The sequence below is a fragment of the Tupaia chinensis genome, unplaced genomic scaffold (genome assembly GCF_000334495.1).
Source record: "Tupaia chinensis unplaced genomic scaffold, TupChi_1.0 Scaffold144952_1, whole genome shotgun sequence".
Taxonomy (NCBI): domain Eukaryota; kingdom Metazoa; phylum Chordata; class Mammalia; order Scandentia; family Tupaiidae; genus Tupaia; species Tupaia belangeri.
This window is the reverse complement of record NW_006204812.1, coordinates 5,416,005-5,424,094: the sequence shown is the minus strand read 5'-3', so window position 1 is coordinate 5,424,094 and position 8,090 is coordinate 5,416,005. Positions and strand designations below refer to the sequence as shown.

The 8,090-nt window shown below is 38.5% G+C and overlaps 1 pseudogene; it reads right to left on the bottom strand.

The window, feature by feature from the left end:
• LOC102473696 (KRR1 small subunit processome component homolog) overlaps positions 1-7,888 on the bottom strand; it is a 14,284-nt pseudogene extending 6,396 nt beyond the window's left edge.
• Positions 7,889-8,090: the final 202 nt, after the last annotated feature.

The window sequence follows — 8,090 nt, the reverse complement described above, 5'->3', positions numbered from 1 at the left end:
TTTTTTTCTTTGGTTCCTTGCGTTTATTCACATTTTTGTGTTTGAAATGTGGCAAAAATCTTTCCCAACTTTGTGATCGTAATTCAGAATCTTTTGCCAACTCTCGTTTAATCATTAAGGTTTTAATGTTCTAAATTGGATGAATATTCTTCATAGTATCTATGACTACTTTTCAAACCTCCTTTAATCCACTAAAAGGTCCGATGGCTGAAACTGTGTTTCCTTGAACCATAATGTAACAGCTTGTTAAGAGTTCCAATGCCTTCAATGTAGATCCTTTGGGACCAATAAGCCATTGTCTTCTTTTTACAAATCGTTCTTTATTTCTTACCAAAGAACCTATTTTGATGATGTCACATGCAATGTCATCCTGAAGAATACGTACTGCCTGTTCAAATGAAACACGCCTTGCTAACAGTTTTATTAAGTCTCTGGCCCTAATGATGATGTACGGATCAAAAGTCTTCTTCGTAGTACAAACAGTCATGCTGCCCTTGATCAGGTCCAAGCTTGCTTTAATGGGATGTAATGCTTTCTGCACCAAAGGCCACCACTCTTTCAAGTAAGCCTCTCTATACTTCGGAAACTTACAAAACTGCTCTCCTCCAAGAGTCCTCTGGGATTTTCTTCTTTGGAAAAGGCTGGTTCCTTCCAACCATCAGGAACAGTAAGTAGCTCTGATTCATCTCGGTTCTTTATCTTTGACTTCTGATTCCGAAATTCACTTTTCCCAGTCCCGGCAGCCGGCCCATTCAGTGAGGAAGCCTCCACTTTCAAATTACTTTCAACAGCAAATTCTTTATAAACCAAACCAACTACCTAATAATCAGTTATCTTATACTGAACACTGCCATAGGGTTGAATATTTAACATATCTTATTTTACTTTATATTTACAAAAATATAGTAAGTATTAACTACTATCTCATTTTATAGAGAGAAAAACTCAAGCTTGACCAAGTACGTAATTGGGTTTGTTTATTTGTTTTAATGATATAGTATATGAATGTTCATGAGAGACAGAGAGAGAGAAGCACCTTCCATGGGGCTCAGTCATGCTCTGATCCACATCCTCAAGTCCTCCAGCCCATCAGGATGCCTGGCACTCATTTCTGGCAAGTTTTCAAGCCAATCAGACTAAAGACTTGGACTATGGTCAGCATGTGGCTTCCAGTTTTACAATCCGGTTCTGATATTCTACATACTACACAACAGAGGCTGGGCTTAGCCAAGTAAGTGTTTTAATAAGGGATTCTCAGGTGATGTGTGCAACACCATGGTGAGACCCAGTATCTCAGAGGGCAATCCCTCCTACATTGTCCAGGTAAGAACAGAACTGGAACACTGAGCCTCAATATTTTGCCCTTGGACTGAGAGTATCATGCCATCTTTGATGTTTTAACAAATTAAACATGGAGACATTTTGAGCCACCTCTTGGATAATATTTCACTGTTTCACTGCAACTAATCTGCAGATGAGCTCTGTCTACAGTGCAGATTCACTCTGAAGGCTTTGATAATCAAGCCATACCTGAGGAGATTCTACCTATCATTGGCATATATGTTTTCTAGGGTGGTCAACAGTCCTCAAATTTCACCACATGGAACTGTGACACTCCTGATGAAATTTTCACCAATTGACAGAGAAGAAAAACAAGGACAATAAATTAGGAATATAAAATGTCAGTATAAATTTGTCATTCCTTTAGTCTAAGATTATATTCTACCTACATTGTTTGGTGGTAAACCATTCTTTTGAAATAAATCATCAGCATTTGGTTTTAATGTTCTTAGTTATTTAATTTAAAAATGCCAATATTTGAATGCTTGTGTGTTCTTCCCATGGCATTTTATTTTACTTTTTAATGGTTGTGAAATCTAAAAGACTTATAACACTTGTTCAGGATGAACACACTGTTCTCAATGTAAGAGTTAAACACTGTGGTAGATTGAAAAAAAAAATTGATTACAATTCCCTATTGGTCATTCTTACTTTACATTGTGACTTTTCAACTCCTCACATCAATGAGCAGAAACTATTTCCCTCCTCACTGACCCTGCCTGATTTCATGACTGAGCAACACAATGCCATGGGCATAGTGGTATGCTGGCTTGCAGTCTAGGCCTCAAGAGACTTGATCACCTTTACTCTGTCTCTTGTATCCTGTAACCACCATCTGACCAAGTTCAGACTAGCCTGTCAAAGAAAAACATCCATGTGTCCAGATGTCCTCATCACCCAATGAATAGTCCATTAACCCCCTGAAACAGAGTCATCAGCTGACATGGGTGAGCCGGACCGATTCACTGGTCCACAGAATCACAAATAAGTAAGTGTTGCTTTAAGTTTCTGAGTTCTGAGCATTTACTATGAATAGATACAGCAACACTCAAAGGCATTGGAGAGAAATTGAAACAGATATTTAAAAGACATTGTCACTTATTAAATTGTTTTTTTCCTTATTGCCAGAGGGCATGTGGGCTTGCCAAAGGGAGAAAACCCAGCAATAGGATGTGGACACACTGACTAGGGTACTGAAAGAAGGGGATCACAGTGTAACTTCCCTCCATTTCTCTGTCCCATCAGAATTTTGGGCACATGCACACATGCGCTAGGCATGGTTTTCAAGTTGTCAGGGCTGATATTTGCACTTCATTCCGTCTTATGGGATTGAGCTTCATGTGCATAGGACTTAACCACTGCCATAAAGGGCCACCTTCTTATGCCAGTCTTAGAAGAACTCCGTAATGCTAGGGGCTGGCAGGTGGCATGATGGTCAAAGGCTCTGGAGTCCCACATGGCCAACCAGGGTTTGAGTCCCAGACCTGACAGCTTTCTTTCTCACTTTCTCTCTCCTCTCTCTTTCTCTCCCTCCTTTCTCTCTCTCTCTCTCTCTCTCCCTCTGTCCCTCTCTGGTCAAATTTAAATAAATAAATAAAGTTAAATAAAATAATTATGTAAAGAAAGAAAAAAATAATAACTCCTTAATGCTAATGTGTCAATGTGAAAGAGGGAACAAAATAAGCAGCCTCTAGCGTGTTTGGTTACCCTGTGATCCCCTTCTTTCAGTACCCCAGGCAGTCTGATCTTGGGCACCTGTGCAGATGCCCAGCTGTTTCAGCTGACAGGGCCTGGGATTCACGATCATGTTTGTCTTGAGCAGCATATCACCACAGTGCTACAAACCCAGTCCTAACTGGTATTTTAGCAATGGCCTTTTCTGATCTTATTTTAAAGTCGAAGAAATTTAAGTGCATAGCCATGGCGAGAATTATGCAAGCTCACACATCCAATTACTGATGAAAATAAGTCAAGAAATCTAGAACTATAGGACTATTTTCCTCCATGCACAAAAATAACATACTTTTACCTACCTCATAATGATTATGTGATTTTTGACACTATAAAGGTCAAAACGGTGATTAGATTCTCCTGATAGATGGTTTTAAGGTGATACTCTGAAAGAAGTAGAGACCCCACTTCACAAGTGCCATGTTGCCCCTATTTAAAAGTAGAAATATTTTTAATATACTGGAGCGATTAGGAGTCGGGAGACCTAAATTGATGAAATATGGGTTCTAGCCCTGTCTTTGTTAGCTACTGGCTTTTGGACAATTTCCTTTATCACTCTGCTCCTCAAATTCTTCATTTGTGAAGTAATGGGCCTGGACTCAGTGAACTTGAAGGTCCTCATCATTCCAACAGCATTGCAAGCCCTTAATCTGGTCATTCTAAATGTTTGGAAACAAGGTCCAAAAGATAAATGTATTAAAACTCTCTGGAGACTGAAGGCCTGGTATCTACTTAGTTGAGTCTGGCCTGCTGCTTTTCCAAAATCCAAACAAAAGAAAGTTGGTTTACAGGTGTTATTGTTATAGGTTATTATACATTGTTCTTACAGAAATAAGACTTGTACATCTCTTTTTTTCTTATGGTTGCTTTGGTGTACATTAAGATTGTGCTTTTCCACAGTCATTAAATGTATTCTGGGACTCCAGTTAAAGTATATTCAAGGATCCACATGAAAATAAAACCAGGCACATTGCAACCTCTACTGTGATATTTATCACTGACGTTGCTCACATGACTGCAGAGCTCCATAAAACCCTGGAGGGGTTACCTCCACTTAATGGTGTCCTTCCCTTTCACTCACCAGCCACTTCTTATTGCAAACAGCTGCTTGGAAATGAAAAAACATTTTCTACTTCCAAGGGACGTTGTTGGCTCTCAAAGTACTTTGCTCGTTTTATTTAACAAATGTTTAAGTTTAATCAAATTTCTAATTCCAAAAATGAGCCAATCTTGCATTTTGAATTGCTAGCTCATGAAATCTGGATGTTTAAAGTAGTCTAAAAGAAATCAAGTTCAAGAGCATATACATGCACACAAAAAAAGTGAAATGTGTGGCTCTTATGCCTTTAGCTTCCTCTCTGATGTTTCTGGACCTATTGGCTTCCACCCATGCAATGGTTCCAATGACACTGACTGACTTAGCTTATATGAGAGATTTCCTTGAGTTCTGAAGGGAAGCTCCTTCCAAATAACCGAGGGAAGCTGCATCAGCACCAAAGCAAGGGAGGAAAACAAGCGTCATATAAACTTTATTAGCACTCTTTACTATGAAATAAACTAACCTTACACTTCTTTTGGAGGGGAAAATGATGAACACAAAAAAACATACCGTATTTTTACTTACTAACGTGCACTTGTAAAATGTATGGCATGCTGTTTTACAGGCAGTAGCATATAAAATACTTTTTCCAGATGTGGATTCATAATTCTCCAAAGACTATAATAGTTATCATAAGATTTATGGAGGATAATTTATTAATCACATTTTTTTCTATGAGAGATCTGTTTGGTAAGATGAAAGAGAACTTTAAAATGTCATTTTAACCAACTGTAGATGGCATAATATCAAGTTACTTCTTTTGTTCAAATTATTTTTAATGACTTTATTGGTTTTATTGCCTCCACCAGTCAGTACCAACTTGGTGGAATAATGTCTTCAGGAAATCTCTTAAGATTTTTAAAGTAAAATAGCATGAAGCTATTTAAATAACTAAATGAACTGAACTGTGTGAGTTGATTATGTCTGTTTATTTGGGGGACATAGGAGCTACTGAAGCTTAATCTTTATTAGATTTGGAGGAGACAAATCTTGTGAAAACTCTAGTTCATTGAACATTCCTACAGCCTCCCAACAGAATTTAGAAGCCCACGAGTGTCTAAAGTGTTACAAGTAACACACTGTTAAATAAAATACACATTTCAAGCATGGATTTCTTTAATCTGGCTTAGATTATTAAAACATAGACGTGCTAAATCCATATTGAGTACCTGAGTCATATGGTGAGTAAAAATGTCCAAATGACCATCTTTTTATTATCAAGTTATCTGAAGTAAGTTTTGACTAAAGTTTAGCACAGCCAAAAGAGTAGGGGGAAGAAAATCCTTCAACTCAAGTCTCTCATGGGTCCTAAGATTACTCGTCCTCACAACCAAAACCTGTTTTGCAATCCCACACTCCCCTGGCATGAGTTTACACTAGGCAATGGGTGTAGGTAGTTATTGAGTGAGTAGTTAGCATATACATTTGCCTTTCTTTTTCCATCTACACCTTTTCAATAGTCATTAGAGCTTTCTCATCTCTACTATCAAGATAATAAATTTTACTTTACATAATTATTAAAACAGTGAAAACATTTGATGTGCATATGTCATCTACAGTCTAGCACATAACTAGTATTTGAGCTATTACAATGTTTGTATGTACAAGTGTGTGAGGAGTTCATTTAAAATTTGGAAGAGCGCATAAATAAATCAATAAATTTTGAAATCTGATAACATTTATTGATAGAGTTGAAAATAAATGCATAAGAATATTAACAACTAGAAAAAGAAACATTGAATGATTAACAATGTACAGTCTATGGGACCAGCAGGTGGCATGGTGTTTAAGGTGCTGAATACTTCCACATGGCCGACCATGGTTCTAGTCCTGGGCCTGGTGGCTTACTTTCTCATTTTCTCTCTCTCTCTCTCTCTCTCTCTCTCTCTCTCTCTCTCTCTGTATTTCTATCTGGTCAAATTAAATAAAAAATAGAGGAATGAATAAATAAAATTAAATAAAAATATTTTTAAAAATGTGTGATGGGAACCAGCAGTTAGCGTAATGGCTATGTCGCTGGACTCCCACGTAGTCGACACGTTTCGTGCGTGCCCAAGATCCCAAGAGGAGAATGGAGGAGAAGGGATTGCGGCGTGACCATCCCCTCTGGGGGGTGATTTCTCGCTTTCTGTCTCTATGTCTCTCTCTGTCTGTCTGGAGAGCGCACGCACCCTGTAGCGAAAACCTCTCCAAAAAAAAAAGGTATGGCCTACTATTTTGGGCTTTGAAAGGGATGCCAAGATAAAAAAGAGGCGTCTATGTTCCACAGCATTTATAGTGTTTTCAGAAAAGTCGAGACATATTTTTTCTATGTTTTTCTACTCAAAATGTGTCATGACTTTTCAGACAACACTATATCTATATATAGATAGATAGATAGATAGATAGATATAGATATATATATATGAAAGAGCTGGCTTATAAGTGTTGAAATTTCAGAAGCATTTTAGATCCATGGTGATATAAGACCAGAATACTAAAGACAAGCCTGGGTTCAAGTGGTCATTTCCACCATTTCCACTTGGACAATATGGAAAGTGACTCCTGAAGATCAATAAAAGGTTGAGAATGGATGAGTATACAATGAAGACTTCATGCAAGTTGATCTACAATGGGTATAAAAAGGTGGGGAGTCCAGATTTTAAAAACTCAGGAGCATCTGATATTTAAATGAGCCAGGTCACTGGAGCTGTTGACCAGCTTGAGGGGTAGGCCTATGATGTGCAAAATATGAATCTGAAAAACCAAGCACATGTAGAGACAGGGCTTCTCTGAAATGCTCTGAAAACTCAAGGGGATGTCATGGTTAATACCCATAGAAGTCCCGAAAGGAGAGGTCTTCTACGTTTGATGAACCTCAGTGTTCCTGCAACATCTTCAGATGGTCCTGACTGTGGTTATGTTCATTAGACAAGGAAATCCCCGAGGAAAGATTCTGTGATAGAAGCTCTTGAGAACACAGTCCTCTTGCCCCACATCTCATACATCTCCACTGCAGCAACCTCTGCCATCTCTCGGCAAGTCTTTATACGTCTGGCCACACCACAAGACTATTAGCTCCTTGAGGACAAAAATTGGTTTCTGTTTCTCTAAGATCAAGGACAGGGAATGTCTGCTGAATGGTCTCTTCTTTACTGAAGAACCAATGCTAACAAGAATTGTCAAAAATAAGATTTATAGATTCTTACCTCTGCAGAAAATGCCACATTAAAAAAAAAATGGAAAAGAAGAAGGGAGGAATAGTAAAGTCAAGTTGGACCCTGAACTGAAACATTACCCCTACATGTATACCTCCTTAGTTAGTCTAAATACACAACCTAGAAATGCTTTTACTAGGGACACTGTATAAACCAGTAGCCAACTAGATATGAGGAATTACTTAATATCAAACCATGCTCTGTTGAATCCCTTCTCAACCTGAAGAATCAGACAGGTGCAGGTCATGAGAGACAGAGGAAATGTATTGAGACTCCCACCCAGAAGTCTTGCACCCTGAGAGTCTGCAGAGGCCTGATTGCTGCCTTGACTTTAAAGTAGTATCCCTGAAATGCACTCCAGGCTAGCTGTCTTCAATTTGGAAAACAAATGAGCACTCTATCCATGTGAGATGATGAGCCATCATCTTGCCAGTATGAGAAAGCTCTTCCTAGTTTGTCCCACTTACCTGGAAGGCACTATGCAAAGACTAGGAGAGATGTCCCCAAACAAACTCAACATCTCTTCCAAACCATAGCTAAATACTTCTTATTTGAGACTATCTACAAAAATCAGAAGTTGGAACATGTGCACGCTTATAGAGAAGCCATGTAGACATCTGTGAGAGAGACAGTAAAGAGAGCCAGATGATGGTAAGTCAAAATATACTACCCTGCTGTCAATTTAATGCCAAGACCAAATTCCATGGCCCAGAATACATCAT